We start from the raw sequence: 17052 nt of genomic DNA on the forward strand, positions 1-17052 counted from the left end.
TGCCACGCTCCCTTCACCCACCCATCCAGCCAGCCATCTGTTCATCCATCCATCCACTCACTAATCCATCCACCCATCCACTGACGAATTCATCCATCCATCCACCCAACCACTCATTAACTCATCAGATCATCTCAGACCCACCGAGAAGACAGACGCCTCCTCCGCTCCTGCTCCCAGGAGGACCCCCAGCGTGAGTGACAGGTGCCTCGTGGGGATGACGGGGGAGACACAGAAGGGACATGCCTGCAGGCCCCCTAACTCTGAATGGTGAAGCACCCACCTGGTCCTAATGCCTCCTTGCTGGGGTGTCCGGGCCGGCCCTTTTACTTCTTTTGAAATATGCGGCTGATGGAGTACCTGATGCTTTTGTTTCTTGCCGCTTTGTGCGGCGAGTCCTGGCTGCTGCTGTTGCTGCTGGGGTTGCTCCCGGAGCTGTTCTGGGAGCCTGTCGAGCTTCGGGGAGAGAAAACGACCGTTATCCGGCACCTTTGTGCAAACACACACCCGTCCACCGGACCTACTGATAGAACTGGGCCCCCAGCAACACCCGCGCCTCAACCTCGCAGCAGACCATGGAGTCTCCTTCACCAAGCACACTCCACACGAGCAATGCAGGCTCCCGGCCACAGACAACCACCTTGGGAAGCTGCGATTCCCTGCCTCTAGCTCTCGCCCAAGGAGGGCTTGACTCCAGGCCAGCTGGTGCAGAGGGTGCTCTGACCTTCCCTCAGGGTCGCTGCTCGGCAGGTGACGACACTCCCAGAGAAGGCGAGCTCCCCCGCTCTGGGCAGTCCCCCTGCCTCCCGCACGGTGACCGCCCCTGGCCGTGGCAGGAGAGCGACGGAAACCGTGCAGGGTTGCTGGTCAGGTGACCACACGTGCCCTCCATCGAGTGCTGCCGGGCTCAGGACGGGAGCTCAGCAGGTGGTGGTCTGAATGAGGACAGTGTCAGTCACGGGAGTGGACACAGTCTCCTGAGACGAGACCCTTGAGGAAAAGGGAGGGACCCTCAAGAGTGAACCCGAGAGGCAAGGGGCCGCCACCGTCGGGAGCGCGCCCCGGGCCGGGCAGACCTCTAGCAAAAGCAGGAAGAAAGCTCCCACAGGAGTCAGTCTGTCGAGACGGACGTTTCCTAAAATCACTGAGCTCTCCTCCCCCAGCACCAGAAGTCCACCACTAAACACAGGCACCGAACCCAGTGGGATTCCTGTCAAATCATCCTTGCAACTCTTTCAAGACAAGAGGCGCAGGGCTCCTGAAACTGATGCCGAGGCGTGCAGGCCCCTTACTTGCAGGTGTCCCTGATGGCCTCGTGGCTGGCTGTGTGCAGTGCCCCCGTGTGCAGCCGGTCCAGTCGAAGGGACTGCGGTGAGGCAGGGGTCGAGGTTTTGCCTTTGATGTCTCCTACCTCTTCCTGGATAGTTGGCAGCTGAGGGAATGAGGTAAGTGTAAGATTGGGTAACAAAAGACTGTCGTAAAAGGCAATCTCACAGGTTTTACATTATAACCAGAAACTTATTTGAAAATCTATTAGCTATGCTTTCCCCCAAGTACAAAATAAACCCTTGTTATAGCTTAATGCCATCTTAAAGGACTGTCTTGTTCAAGAGAGGCAGGGCTGTGGAGCAGCGAGAGCACCCAACTGAGTGCAGAGACCCCGGACCAGAGCCTCCCTGTAGCCGGGCTCTGCCCTCCCTGGAATCCAACAACCAGATGGCCCTGCCGGGCAGGAGGGCAGAACGATGCCAGCACCGTGAACCCTGCATGGCATGAACTGCCCTGATGAAAGGACTGTGCTCATCGCCAGATGCTGCTCAGAAGCACCAGTTGCAAGAGTAAGAAACCTCTCAGCAAAGCCGTCCAGACCTTTCTGTTTGAAGGAGGAAAGGACACCGCTTGTGCCAGCACCCAAGATCATTTGTAGTGACGATTCAGGTTACTGGAACCCATCCCGACCAGAGAAACACAGAAAAGGTACCTAACCCCTCCATGTGAACACCACGGGTCTGGCTTGTATTTCTCGGGAACACACAGACTGGGGGCTACACCCTGAAGTGCTCACACGCAGTGCGAGTGTAACTCGCTCGCTGTGGTTTCCATACAGCACCCCTAGGCCTCACTAAGAGGTGATCTTGTGTCAACCTAGAGCAGAGGAATGGGGAGGGAGATGTGAGTTAGGTGCAAAGGGGAGGGGACATATGGGGCCCTATTGCTGATCCATGTTGAGGTTTGACAGAGCGGCACACCCAGGCCACCAACCCCAGGGTGACGGCGCTGCCCTGCTGTGCCCAGCAGAAGGGCTCCCGGGCACTGAGCTGCCTGAACTGGAGTGCGGCTGCCCGAGACCTGCGGGAAGGCGCTAGGAGTGCTCGGTCAGCGGGCTGGGAGCGGGAGAGGGAAAAGGAAGGCCAGCCCTCGGGGCACTGGACTCCAACAACAGGGGCTCATCCAAGTGACTGAGGGGAGCGGCACCGAGCTCCCTCCTGATGCTCCCTCCATCAGGGATGCCGTGATGGACACGAGAGCCTCAGGAGGAAAGCGGGCTGGACGGGACCACGGGTACACATCCAGGCTCTGATCAGAGCAGTCCGCACCGCACTGCTGCGTGTGCCAGCCTGGGCACGGTGCCCAGCCTCTCTCAGCCTCAGTGTCCATGTCTGCTGAATGGGGATAACAGCAGCCTGGCCCTCACCTGGGTGTCTGCGGGATGAGATGACAGACTCGGAAAGCACTCGACATGGTGCCCGGCGCACAGAGTCTCCTGCACACTGCTCCCCACCGTCAGCAAATTGGCTTCCCGCAAATCTAACATCTATGTCTTTTAAGAAAATTTGACAGTCATGTCTTTTAAGAAAACACTGAGCGGAAATTCCATGGTGGTCCAGAGGTTAGGACTTGGCACTTTCACTGCCAGGACATTGCTCTGATCCCTGGTTGCCGAACTAAGATCCCATAAGCTGTGCAGCATGGCCAAAAATGTAAGTAAAGAAAATTTTAAAAATAACCAATAATACTATGTCTATTATAAATAAGCATGAGAAGATTAGAAGGCGCAGACAAGTGGGAGAAAGGCAAACTGTTACAACTGTCCCAACGAATGACCTATTTCCAACAGAATCATCAGCATATTTTACGTGGTGGGTGAGTTTCATTACTTCCATTAAAACGTCAGTTATTCACCAGTACATAACCACATAGTGTTCATTCACGTTAAACGATAAGGACTATTTAATACTTCACAGAGAAACAAAGGCATGCTAAAGTACTAAGTAGTTTACCTTTCAACGATGCTACCTTAAATCACTAGGCTGATAGATGCATGCAAAGAAATGAAGACAAACCAGATTTATTGTGACTCTGAAGCTAAAAAATCCAAGAATCAGTATAGGCAAAGACAGTAAAGCAAAAAAGACTGCAAACATATAAGTGAGATGAAGATTTAGAGAACATGTAACTGGAAACAGAACATTTTTTTTTGACCACAGAAATTAAATAAGCTATTGAAGATTTACTAGAGAAACACTATCAATTATTACTCAGAAGATACAATTCCATTGCAACATCATGATTTAATAAACCACAGCATTCTGTACAATAAAGGGCCTTAACAGTTGTCTATTCTCAGCCAAACTTCTCTATAAGTTAGTTTCTCTCAACAAAAAACATGTTCAACATTAAATTAGCAATTTAACTGATGAGGAAGTTACCATAATACCTATTTCAACATTGAACAAATCTAACCACTTACTGGACATTAATGTAAAATCCTTACATAGAATTTGATTTAAAACTTCTCAAAATAAATTCATTAAAGCAGGTTCCTGTGAAAATATGTAAGAATGAAAGCTAGCATAATAGCAGGTGCAGTCTTTACATTTTATTAACCACAGAAGATACTTTTTTTAAAGAGTCTAAGAGAGACATTAACTGTGCTAAAGCTGATGAGGTTGAGTCTTAAATACAAGCACCAACACAGAAAGGATATTGTGTCAAAAGTCCATTAAATCTACACTTAAGAGAGTCATTTCTTTATGTAAGGATCATCTCATTTATGAATTACACATGTTATGTAGTTTAGGATCCATCTACATTATGCTTGTAACTGCATGCTGCTGCTGCTAAGTCGCTTCAGTCATGTCCACACTGTGTGACCCCATAGATGGCAGCCCACCAGGCTCCCCGGTCCCTGGGATTCTCCAGGCAAGAACACTGGAGTGGGTCGCCATTTCCTTCTCCAATGCATGAAAGTGAAAAGGGAAAGTGGAGTCGCTCAGTCGTGTCCGACTCTTCGCGACCCCATGGACTGAAGCCTACCAGGCTCCTCCGTCCATGGGATTTTCCAGGCGGGAGTACTGGAGCGGGGTGCCATTGCCTTCTCCTGTAACTGCATAGTGATACGCTAATCCAAACTTACTGCTATGGGGGAAACATACCATTTAATGAGACATGAAGACAAAGCACAAACCCGACTAAGGGGACACACGCTGTGGAGCACAGCACCGCTATGACCAGAGCAAGTGGGAGGACGGGGGAGGGGAGATGGGTGGGCAAACTACAGCTGATTGACGACGACTGACTGACCGTTGTCCCATTGACAACGACTAAGCAGACAGCAGGATGAGACAGGAAATCAAAACCAATGACGAAAGCAGACACACCGTCAGAGAACTCCAACATCAAGGAAAACATACACACAACTGTTCTTTTACAAATACTCGGAAAGAAATCAAGCATGAAACCACAGAGAAATCGTCAAAGAATTTTAAATATCAACTACTTAGCCAATGATGCAAATGATAAAAACAGCGTGTCAAAAGACCACAATACAGACTAGTTACCACTTCACATGCCGCTAAAATGATTCACAGTGAATTTAATTATATGCTGACTAACAATATAGCTAACATGAAATGGGTGGTAACGGAAAAAGGTGATAATGCAAGTGCAGTTACAAAGCAGAGTGTTGTACACATGACTTTATGGGGTAAACAGCAATGCACTCACGAAACCTAAGCTAAACATGGAAGCAAGCTGGGACATGTGCTTTAGTGCCACACACTCTGTCGCCAAAAGCCCTAGGACGTCATCCTGTTTTTTGACTCGGAAGAGTGAGGAAGCCCGACTTCTTCCCTGGGGCCCTGGGGCCCCCGGCTTTTAACCTGGTTTCACACGCAGAGCTGGCCTGAGCGCGCGGCCAGGCCCGTCAGCAAGCAGATCAGTTGAGATTCTTGGGTTTTGTTCCCACCGCATGCCCTGCACCCTGCAGCCAGGCATCCCCAGTGGAAAATGTGCGGCATGGTTTTGACAGGCCATAAGAGCTACCCATGGTTACTTTCACGAAGCTGTCTGCTCCCTGAGAACAGAAACTTCCCTGCAGCTGCTGTGCCCAGCACAGGCCAGGCCCAATGTTACAGAGGCAGGCTCTGGCTGAGTTCATGATGACATGCTAAGCCAGTGATCCAAATATCAAGACTAATTTGTCACCGTGCCATTATGGAGTGATTACAGACTAGGCAGTTTTAAAAATCTTAGACCTCTGAGCGTAGCAAATGTATCTGATTTTCTTCTGGGTAAAAAGAGAAAAGACAAACAAACCAAAGAAAACCAGTGTGCTGGGGGAGGCATGAGGCAGGGAGGAGGCAGACACATACCCCAGTCCTGATGCCCAGCTTGTTTACTTTCCTCCGAGGGCTGTGCCGCCTCCTTTGGCTGTGCCGCCTCCTTTGGGGCTTGGAGTGCCTCCTTTGGGGCTCGGTGCTCCCACTGCTGGGCGAGCAGGAGCCGGCAAGCGAGGAGGCCGGATACAGGTTGAGGGAGCTCAATGTTTTACAACGACGGAGGTTGCCTAAGCTCCCCCTGTCCACGCCGCTCTCAGTCTCCTCGGCCGGCTGCTCCGTGTTCTTCCCTTCGATCAACCTAAAATAGAATAAAACCCGTCACCCACCTTTGGCAGCAGAGGAGTGTGTCTCGACAACACATTTGGGCTGGCATTCTGTGTCACGATTAGCAAATTCCAGGAACAGCGGCTCAATTAACATCTCAGCAAAAAGGTTCAACTTTCCCTCTTTTGAATATTCTCAAACTTAGAATAACTTAGCACTGAGTCTTACAAAGTGGCCCCTGATCATTCACGTTTGATTTCCCTTATTTACTCTAACATTCTGAAGGGGCCTGGGTGGCGACTCTCTCCCTGTGAGGCGATACCTGAAGTTGACAACCTTTACCTTTTCCCTGCTCTCAGGGCAGAGATGCATGTCAGTGCCTCAAGTCTTTCCCACTGGGAATCGGGAACTCTGTACAATCAAAACAGCGATGCACGAACAAGCTGGAGTTTCTAAACACAAGCCTCCAGACCAGATGAAGTGCTGAGTTGATCTTTTTCTTTTGTGAGGTTGTATATGTACAAACACATCACTTGATGAAGTTCTCCCAGAGCTTTGTGTGTTTCTGGATTCATGTCAATGTGCCGCATTAACCTAGAATTCACGGTTACTGCTCTTCTGCCCTAATGTGTCATGGAGGATGTTATACAGCAGTTTAAATACTCGATTATGCAAATAAAAGGATTTTCAAATTAAAATATAAGATTCTTACAGGAACTAAACTCTCCAGTATCACTTCTGCTTATACACCTTGGAAGTTTTTCACTGTTGATAACAAGTTGATGGACAGAATTTACCATTTACATCAAGTCAACTAGTTGCATAAGGAAAAATCACTTTCACCTGACAACGTGCTGTAAAAATAAGAATATTAATATATAACCGGGTGTTCCATATTTCCTGCGGGAACGGGGAAAGACAATCTTCTTGAGCTCATCTGTGCTCAAACACGGCCCACAAGGCAGTCTGTCTATGGCGTCAAAAGTGCAGGCGGCACCACCTGCATTTGCCGGTTGTGCCGTTCACCCTCTGCCTTTCCCCCGGGCCCCCCACGCTTAGCCAACAGGAACAGGCACCTCGGCCTCAGCTGATGTGACGAGAACAACCTGAGCAGCAGCTCTGCCGGGTCCTGTGCAGGGTCACCGGCCTGTGGCCACTCTGAACGTGGACTCGGGACAGGGGAACCGCTGTGCGGGTGTGGCACCAGGCAGGCCTCGGGGCCCCCAGCCACCTGGCTGTACCCAGACCCAGGGCCCCCTGCTCACCACGAGGCAGGCCTTTGGATTCTATCCCCTTTTGTAAAATGTTATAACTGCCAAGATGGTGTCTAAAGAAAACATCTTAAATATACTGATGTGATGAGAAAAACTCAAACACATGTTCTTGGACCACTGTCTTCCAACAAGCCAATCTTCACACTGTATTAAGTGAAAAAGGAAAATGCAGATCTGAGTGGGAATCTGCCAACCATAAAACCCCAGCTTTGCTGATCCGGGCGGCTTTTCACCTGAACGTGGGAGGCTCTGAGCGACACGTGAGGGCGCGCCCTCAGTGCTGGAGGCTGCACGGGCCACAGGGGATACCGCCTCGGCACCTCACCCATCTTGGGGCTCAGAGCTGGGGGGGGGGGGACACCCGACAACGCCCCCCACAGAGTGCTGACACCACACTGTGGACAGAACGCCCTGGCTGACTAAGCTCTACAATCAAGGGCAATCTCGGAACTGAAAATTCTTGAGGCAGACCTGAAGTCAGTTTTCGTACTATGGAACACTCAGACTTCTCTAAGGAGAAGACAGCTCCTCAGAGAAACCGAGTTTCCGGGGAGCTGGGATCAGGCGCACCCACCGGATCTCTTCGTTGATGGCGTCCAGCTGCTCCTGAAGCATCACAGTCAGAGTCTCGGCATCGTCCTGCCCGCTGGGGGACAGCTGAGTGGCCGAGCTGAAGAGGTTGACCCTGTCGCCCTTGCCGTAGGACACGCCCTCGTCACTCTCAAACGCCTGGGCCACGTTGGCCAGCATGCTGGCTTGCTGCACGCGCTCCCAGCCCTGTTCCTTCAGGGTCTGCACCTGGGCACGAGAGGACCACGTCTCGTCAGCGACATTCAGGGCAGCTCAAGTCTATCAGGAACTGAACACAGTTTTACATGGAAGCCCTGACTGAGGATAAATGGGCCATGCTTAGGAGACACTGCCATCTCTTAAGCGAGCAGTACTGAAGAAACGGGCAGGAGGAGAATTCAGCTCCCATATGGCCTGGTGACACTCAGGTCTTAGCGTGGACAGAAGGCAAAGCTATGAGGTTATTCACAAGGGAGGGCTGATGGAGTCAGAGACAAAAACCAAACATTAAGAAGATACATCCATGCCCCCATCAGCCAGGCTGAAGGAAAATAAGGAAAAGCAATTCTTCAGCTCCGCAGCCGCTGGGTCCACCTCAGCTGTCATCACTTGTACTGGTTCACCGAGGAGGGCCGTCCTCTCAGGTTCCCAGCCCTCTGTTTTCCAGGCTGGTCTCAACACCCACAGACAGGAGCGAGCAGGGGCAGCCAGGGGACAGGAGGGCCAGCCCCGCCGCAGCTCTCCTCTCAGGGCACAGGCCCTCGGTTGTTCTGGGTGGCGGCCCCTCGCACCGCAAGGGCGGCTCTGTCATCAGAGACGCACGGGAGCGTGCATGCGGGGCCCCGTGCCGCCCTCCCGCTCTCACACCTCACACCCTTCTCTCCGCAAATGTCCCCCCTGCCCCACTGTCACCCAGGTCCTGCCTTCTTTTCCCAGACATGACCTCAAAGCAACTGAGGGGCAGCCGCGAGATGCTGGCTGGCCGGCTCCCTGTCCCCCGGGGCCAGTGCCCTCGCCCCCTGTCTTCATCACGACCCCTCCCCAGGGCAGGGCCACCCCCTTCGCTGGCTCCAGGACCACCTGACATCATTCCTGCTCTGCTCCAGCTTCACCCCCATCAGCCCGGTCAGCACATCCTCTCCCTTCCCGCGCCTTCAAATCGCACAATGGGAACCAGCAGATTCCTCCTCCAGGGCTCCCTGCAGCACCTGCTGCCGGTCTCTGAAAGTTCCCTGGGAGCGGCCTCTCCTGTCCCCCTTCCTGCCTGGTCTCCAGCTCTCTGCAAGCAGGCGGTGTGCCCCGCCCCGCAGGACAGCTCCCCGGGGGCTCTCAACCACTGGGCTGCCAGCAAAGCCCCAGAAATTAACTTCTAAGAAAGAAACGAAGGGGTGAGGGTGGACCGAGAAGAAAGTTCTAGCACGGCGGCTGCTAACCCTGGGGCCATCGGTGGATCCGGCTCACTGATGCTTTCTGTAAGGGTTGTGGGCACACATCTACGTCTGTTCCTTTACACACTGCCTGTGGATGCTGTCACGCTTACTGACTAGCATGAAATGCTGCTACTCAATTATTCGTAACCAGTAAAGACATTCACTCTGGGGCCCTCTTGGGAACAGTTTTCCAACTCCTATCCTGGAGCTTTTCCCCACACACAGACCACGCCAGATGTGCCTCTTTGTAAAGGGGCCATGGGGCTGGCTCACCTTATCCTCCAGAGCAGCCGTTCTCTCCTTCAGATGAAGTTGAAGCCTCTCATCTGATTCGGACACAAGCTTATCCACGGTATCTGATAAGGGTTTATTGTGTTCTTCCTTCACGTTGTCTCCCTGCCTTGCCTACAACAGGAAAAACAAAAACTCATAAACTTCAAGAGCAAAGTACGGTCCTTCTTTTAAAAGCACCGGGGAACCATGACGTGAGCAGCCTGTGCCCTGGTTCCCGAGGCAGTCCCCTCCCATGGCCACCTCTGGTGGGCTCTTGAGCATCACCACAGCAGACGGGCAGGTGCAGAGAGAGTCAGGGGCTTCACTTGTCAAAGGTCACTCCCAACGCTTCTCTTTGGCTGAGCACCCGGGGGACCTTAGTGTCACCAGCCATTACGTGTCGGAGGAGCTCGGGGAGCAAGCAGATTTACACTCAGAAACAAGAAGACTTTAAAGGGGATCGGCTTACACACACGTTGGTAGAGGAAATTCCCAGTACATAAACAGAAGCTTGAGTCTGGTTTAAGGGGGTAAAATGAATTCAAGTTATAAAGCAAAAGGTGAGAAAATTCATTTTGGGAAAACAGCCAGTGGAGACAGACGTTCACATATTTTTCTTTACATGCAACATCACTTGAATTCTTTGTAATGATTGCTGTTGTTCAGTCATGTCTGACTCTTTGTGACCCCATGGACTGCAGCATGCCAGGCTTCCCTGTCCTTCACTATCTCCCAGAAGTTGCTCAAACTCACGTCCATCGGGTCAGTGATGCCATCCAACCGTCTCGTCCTCTGTCGCACCTTCTCCTCCTGCCTTCGATCTTTCCTAGCATCAGGGTCTTTTCCAATCTGTCAGTTCTTCGCATCAGGTGGCCAAAGTATTGAACCTTCAGCCTCAGCATCAGTCCTTCCAATCCATATTCAGGACTGATTTCCTTTAGGATTGATTGGTTTGATCTCCATGCAGTCCAGGGGACTCTCAAGTCTTCTCCAACACCTCAGTTCAAAAGCATCGATTCTTTGGTGCTCAGCCTCCTTTACTGTCCAACTCTCACATCTATACATGACTACTGGAAAAACCATAGCTGTAACTAGGTGTTCCTTTGGTGGCAAAGTACTGTCTCTGCTTTTTAATATGCTGCCTAGCTTGGTCATAGCTTTTCTCCTAATGATAATTCATATGCAGTTCAGTTCACTTGCTCAGTCATGTCTGGCGGTGCGACCCCATGGACTGCAGCATGCCAGGCTTCCCTGTCCATCACCAACACCCACACTTGCTCAAACTCATGTCCACTGAGTTGGTGATGCCGTCCAACCATCTCATCCTCTGTCACCCACTTTCTTCCTGCCTTCAATGTTTCCCAGCATCAGGGTCGTTTCCAATATGAAAATTCATATTAAAAAACTGGAAATAATTAACTCAAGTAATTTTTAAATGTAATAACAAAGTTGGCAAGTCTGTGTTTTATAAAACGAGCATCAAGCTCATGGTTTAAAAAGCAGTTTTAGGACCTACTGTATAAAAAAAAATGGAGCGAAGACAAAAGAATGATCTATTTGAGATTGGCCCTGTGTTAGAAATTGCTGAGGCTAATTGCTGGCTCATGGGTGTTTATTATACTATACTAGAGAAATGGTATATGATTATACCACTTTTGTGCATGTTTGAAATTTTCCTTCATAAAAAATTATAAAACAGGTTATTTTCTGTTAAAACAAAGTCTTCTCCAGCAACACAGTTCGAAAGCATCAATTCTTCAGTGCTCAGCCTTCTTTATGGCCCAATTCTCACACCCATACGTAACTACTGGAAAACGATAGCTTTGACTATATGGACCTTTGTCGGCAAAGTGATGTCTCTACTTCTCAATATGCTGTCTAGGTTTGTCATAGCTTTCCAAGAGGCAAGCATTTTTTAATCTCACGGCTGTAGTCACCGTCTGCAGTGATTTTTGAGTCCAAGGAAACAAAACCTCTCACAGCTTCCACAGTCAGGCATCGGCATTCAAATATTTTTAAAGCAAAACAAAAGTTTACTTTGAACTGGTTTAGTCATAAACAGCATCCCGAGCTCAACAGCCTCTGAGCAGCTGTTCTGAAAGTAAGGAAGTGGACCCCTGATCGGGAGACACTGAGCTCTCTGCCTAAGCGGGGAGGGCGCCTCACCGTGGGTCTCACCATGGGAGTCAGAACCACTGCCCCCTGGGAGCCCGGGTCTGAGGCTCTGCAGTCCAGGCCCAATAACACAGGCATGGTGGGGACAGTACTGACACGTGAGGCTTTAAAACCCTCAGAAAACAATAGCATATGGTACGCAGTATTTTCTGATCTGCCTTTGGCAGCCACTATTTTGTATATCGTAATGCATTCCACCTCATACATTTCAATGATTTTCTAGTGTTTTATTTTTGTGGTGGGGCCAATGACACACTTTGGCACACACCGGCCCGACTCACTTTGTTTGAGAGAAGCCAGATTTGGTTTTCCTGGTTAAGTCCTGATTATCTGAGACCACATGGGAACAGGAGAGAGTAAGGCTCACCAAACCATAGAAAGGACAAACGCTAATCAGACCGGAGCTCTAACCCTGCCTTTTGTCACAGTGACCCAGTTCTCAACAGGCAGCCCGGTGCCCTGAAGTTCCCTGCTGCTCTTTGCTCTTTCAGTAAAAATGCTAACAAGCCAACAGATTCATGTTCAAGTAAAACAAGAGAGTCAGGAGAGGAATTCCACAAAATGGCTAAACCAAGTCCCAAATAATTCAAACCTGGAAGTTGCAGTCACCCCCGATTTTTAAAAAATGTATTTCCTTCCAGTACAGCTGCTTTACCATGATGGACATCCACACGTTTGAACGCAATGTTTCAGGGTCATAAGAACTTTACACGGGGACTTGATTTCCAACGTGGGAGTCACATGAAAAGGTCTTTACCTTCCCGCCTCAGTAATTCAATACTATAAAAGTCAGACACAGTTCAGTAAAGGCCATTACCTGTCGATGCATAGAATCCTCATTTGCGATTTCATTTTCAAGTTTATCATTGAAGTCATGCACATAGGCAGCTTCGCGCTGTGCAGCAAGGGAGCGTTTCTCTAGGGTAGTGATCCTCTTTTCCATGTCCTCCTTCTGGGCCATGGCCTGTACCGGGTATTGCAGAGGAGAAAAGGTAAGTCGTTATCATGGAACACTCCGATACACTCAGGGAGTAACAAAGCTGGACTAAATCCTAAGTTTCAAATCAAACATAAAGTTAGCGTCCTCAAAATTAAAACTCCTAGACGTGGCAGTTTTCTCGGACGTGAGCAAAAACGCGCCTACCTCAAAGGTCACATTGGCCACGATGGGCACCCATGTGTCTGAATGTTCTGTCCGGCCACTCGGTTTACCAAGCTTCTTTGCTATATAATAAACCCAAACAGCAAACAAAAAGTATACTAAACTACCCTGTTATTGCAAGAATTCCAGGAGGGAAGATATGTGGCATGAAGTCAGGACCTCTGTCTGCTACACCATACAGGCAGACTTGACCCAGAACAGGGAGGGACCTTCAACAGACCCAAGAGGGAGCTCTGAGGCTCATTTCCTCGGGTAAAAGTTAGAAAAATCTCATGCAATTTCCTCAAAATTAAAGTAAGAATATTAACGAGTGGAAACAGAAGTCAAAGTGTAACACAACTGGAAGCAGCCTTCTCAAGCAGAGTTAAACCACATGTATGAAATGCTCAAATCAGGACCAGAACTTGCTGCTGGTGAGACTCCTGTCCGCCAGCTCAAAATCCATTTCAGGTCTCTCCGCAGTCACTAAGTAACCAATGTGGGCCAAGTCCTAACATTAAAAGAGAAAGGTCTTAAAAATGCTTTTTCCAGAATTCTCAACGTATTAAACTCTGCCACCTAATCTCCTCCTGTTGCCAAAGAGTAGTGTGAAAATGTTATACAAACATGTGCAAATATTTCTGTTTTGAGTTCTCACACAGAATTCCTCACACCAAGCTACTAAACAAGTACACCTGCTGGAACACATGCTGGAGGGGCTCTGTCTGAGATGGTGTCACGGGGGAGGGGTGGGGCAGGGTGGGCGCTGTCTGTCTGTGTACAGAGGAGAGGTGAGGCTCACAGAAGGAGGCCTGAACCCCCAGCATTCTTCTGTTTTCACAATGACCATTAGGTAGTTTCTCATAAATCATGACACCCGCAGACACGACCACCAGAAACTTCAGGATTCTACGCGGTTACCCAGCTCAGGCCTGAGGACCTGAGGGTGAGCAAACGCCACTCGACTGGTCGGACCGCCGGGATCACTGTCACACATCCCTGTCAAGAAGCGGAACCTCAGCAAACCAGAGAAGACGGCCAGGCAAGCTGCCTCGGCAGAGCCCACACAGCATGCTCCCATCTCTCCGAGAGAATGGGCTCCACAGACGTCATCAGACTCGCCTGACTAAATCAGAAGGGAATTTCAGCATCGTCAGGAATACATTCGACAGGCAGGTGGGGGGGGATGAACTGGGAGACTGGGGCTGGCATATATACACTGCTGATACCACGCATCAAGTCAACAGCGAGTAAGGACCTAGTGTACAGCACAGGGAAGGCTCCTCAGGGCTCTGTGGTGAAGGAAATGGGTAGGAAATCTAAACAACAGGATATATGTAGATATATATATATATATATATTTAACTGATTCAGTTTGCTGTACAGCAGAAATTGACCCAGCAGTGTAAAGCAACTACATGCCAAGAAATGAATGAATGAATGGATAAATGAATGTTTTAAAAGGAACACACTGGGCCCCCTAGAGCTTGTAGAAATGAGGAATCCACACCCAAGGTGCAGCACAGCGCAAGAGCTACCCTCATGTTGGTCCACTGCCAACCGACCGCCTGGATCAGGCCTCTTCTACCCCAGAGACCTCGACACAGAGGCGGGGAGGCAGCCTGTCGTGGTCTCGCCAGAGCTCTGCTCTTACTCACGCAGCCATCCCGAGGCTGAGATCACCGGGAGAACAAGGGACCCACAACCACCTCAGGGCAACAGACACGGCCGCTGTCACTCACTTTGCGGACATCCCGCTCCAGTTTCGTGTTCACTTCCTCGGACTTGAGGAGTTTCTTCCTGGCCGTGTCCAGGTCCTCCTCCAGCTCTCTCGCGTGAGCAGAGAGGGCTGCCAGGCGCTCTTCCATCTGGCTCTGCTCCCGCGACTGCTTGTCTATGACTTCCTGGAGCTCGCTCATCTCAGCCAGGTTTTGCTCGTGGCTAAGAGAGCCGCTGGACGATCTCTGAGGGGGAAAGGAAGTCTTAGACAGCCTTGTTTTGGGAGGGAGGGAACACAGCACTTCCGGGAAATCGGCGAGGTCAAAGCTGCCTTCTGCACTCTGGGAGCTCACAGGACCCTCACGGCCGCTCAGACCTACATGGTGCATTGGTGATGTTGTCCATCCTGATTAGAACCGGGTGATTAGAGTCAGACTTTCTCTTCTCCTGGACAAAGGGGTGCTTAAGAGATCCTGCAGCTCTGAGCCACAAGTCTAGTTTGCTAGTCATTAAAATACCCCAGGTGGGCGGGTCCTCAATCAGAAAGACAAATGGCATGTGATGCCCACCACTACAGCCTTCATACTTTTTTAAAATGAAAGGATACAAAGGACAAACCCTTAACTGAAAATTACATGATGACCGATCAAACTTACCTCTTTATGTGTAGCACCTAATTCTTCTTCTAAGAAATGATACCTTTCGAGTCCTATACGTAACCGCTCTCTCAACTCAAATAAAAGGGGTCGAGTCACTGTGAGTTGATGTGTGTATACACGTTAGTGCACTCCTCATTCTATACTCACCCTAATACATGGCTACTGTAACAGAATATCTTTAATGGCTCTCATTGATCTTAACATCAAGAAAATCTGCTTGTTAACAGCTTTAAATTCTAAGTTTGAGAGAACAAAATGTTATCCTAAATTAATTCTATTGCCCAGTTTTTAACTGCAAATTGATATACAGAATATAATAAATCTTGAGACATTTATGCCAACTAATACTTTTTAACTGGGGGCTTCCCAGGTGGCTCAGTGGTGCAGGTTCGATCCCTGGGTCGGGAAGATCCCCTGGAGTAGAAGATGGCCACCCACTCCAGTATTCTTGCCTGGGAAGCCCCATGAAGAGAGGAGTGTGGTGGGCTACGGTCCACAGGGTCGCAAAGATACGGACATGACTGAGCATGTATGCAGGCAACGCTTTTTAACCATATAAAACTCTGACTTCTTACAGAAAAAATGTATTTACAAGAATTCAAGAAGCTCAAACGTCAAGTAGTTACATAAATACGTGCATCATCCACCTAACAAGGCAGCAAGTGTACAAATCCCGGAGGCTGGGTGGCTGGTACCTTCTCATCCAGGGCCTTGTGGTATTCAAAGAGCGATTTCAGCACTCTGAGCACCTCCAACTTGCTGGTCATGCCGGCTGGGGCCTGCGCCTGCTGCTTGCCCGCCGTCATCCGGAGGGACGGCACGTTCCGGGAAACCAGGTACTCCACGTGCTCCAGCAGCAGCTGCAGGGCGAGGCCAAAGGAGCACCTTCAACCTCATACTTGCATTCAGGGCCGGTAACTCCTCTCAGCCTCACTCTAAAGCCGAAACCATGCTAAGGCACGTCAGAATCCCGCCAGTTCAGTCTAAAGTTAGAGTGGACTTCCCAGGTGGCCCAGCAGTTAAGACTCCACACTTCTGCAGGGGTCACGGGTTTTAATCCCTGGTCGGGGAAGTAAGATCCCACACGAAGTGTAGCGTGGACAAAAATGTAAGTAAGTGAAGAGAACTCCCCCTCAAATGTACTAAAATTACATTAGCTCTCATCATAAATTGAAGCAAGGTATGAGAACCCCCAACTGATCCACCCCAGTCTGCTCAGTGGGAAGATGTGAAAAATGACTTGAAAATCAGACAGAGTTTAAAGTCAGCAACACGGAGCCCAGCGGTGACCCCAGCGGGGCAAATGTCAACACGTGAGAATCCCCCTACTGACCCTGGTGTTGTTCCTCTCGGCTCTGAGCTCGGCGAGTTCTTCCTCCCTTTCCAGGAGCTGCTTCCTATATACATTTACCTCCTCGGTAGAAGTTGAAAGTTTCTAGAAAACAATTAGGTGAGTCACTAAATGCAAACACAAATTAAAAAGAGAATGAGACACTGAAGACTGACCTTGTCAAGTCTCTCCAGGCTCCACACAAAGGGTCTCCCTGCCCCCCCCCAGAGAAGAGGGGGTCCGCCGACCCCAAGACCACACACACCACCACAACTCAGACCGGCCGTCAGCCTCCACCTCGATCTGGCAGGCACACGGCCAGGGAGAACCCAGAATCCAAGCCTGCCTTCTCAAGACCCAGGGACGTCTGAGAAACGTTCCTAAACATAAACCAAACAACAAAGTGGATGAAGAGATTCTTAAACGACACAGAGACAAGTGACCTAGAACCACTGGGGATAGTGAAGAAGAAAGGTAAGGTCTACAAGGCCACCAGGCTTTGGAGTGTTCCTCTGGGAAAAAGGCTGATGGCACCCCAAGGCCATCTGTTAGCTTGAGTCCACTGAAGTCACACAGTCATTCAATAAACTGGTTAA

The 17052-nt window shown here is 49.9% G+C and overlaps 1 pseudogene; it reads right to left on the bottom strand.

The window, feature by feature from the left end:
* Positions 1-242: 242 nt before the first annotated feature.
* Positions 243-16576, bottom strand: LOC129557792 (liprin-alpha-1-like; annotated as a pseudogene).
* Positions 16577-17052: the final 476 nt, after the last annotated feature.

Source organism: Moschus berezovskii, chromosome 19 (assembly GCF_049115385.1).
Source record: "Moschus berezovskii isolate FMDL1 chromosome 19, NW_MosBer_1.0, whole genome shotgun sequence".
In the NCBI taxonomy this organism is placed as follows: domain Eukaryota; kingdom Metazoa; phylum Chordata; class Mammalia; order Artiodactyla; family Moschidae; genus Moschus; species Moschus berezovskii.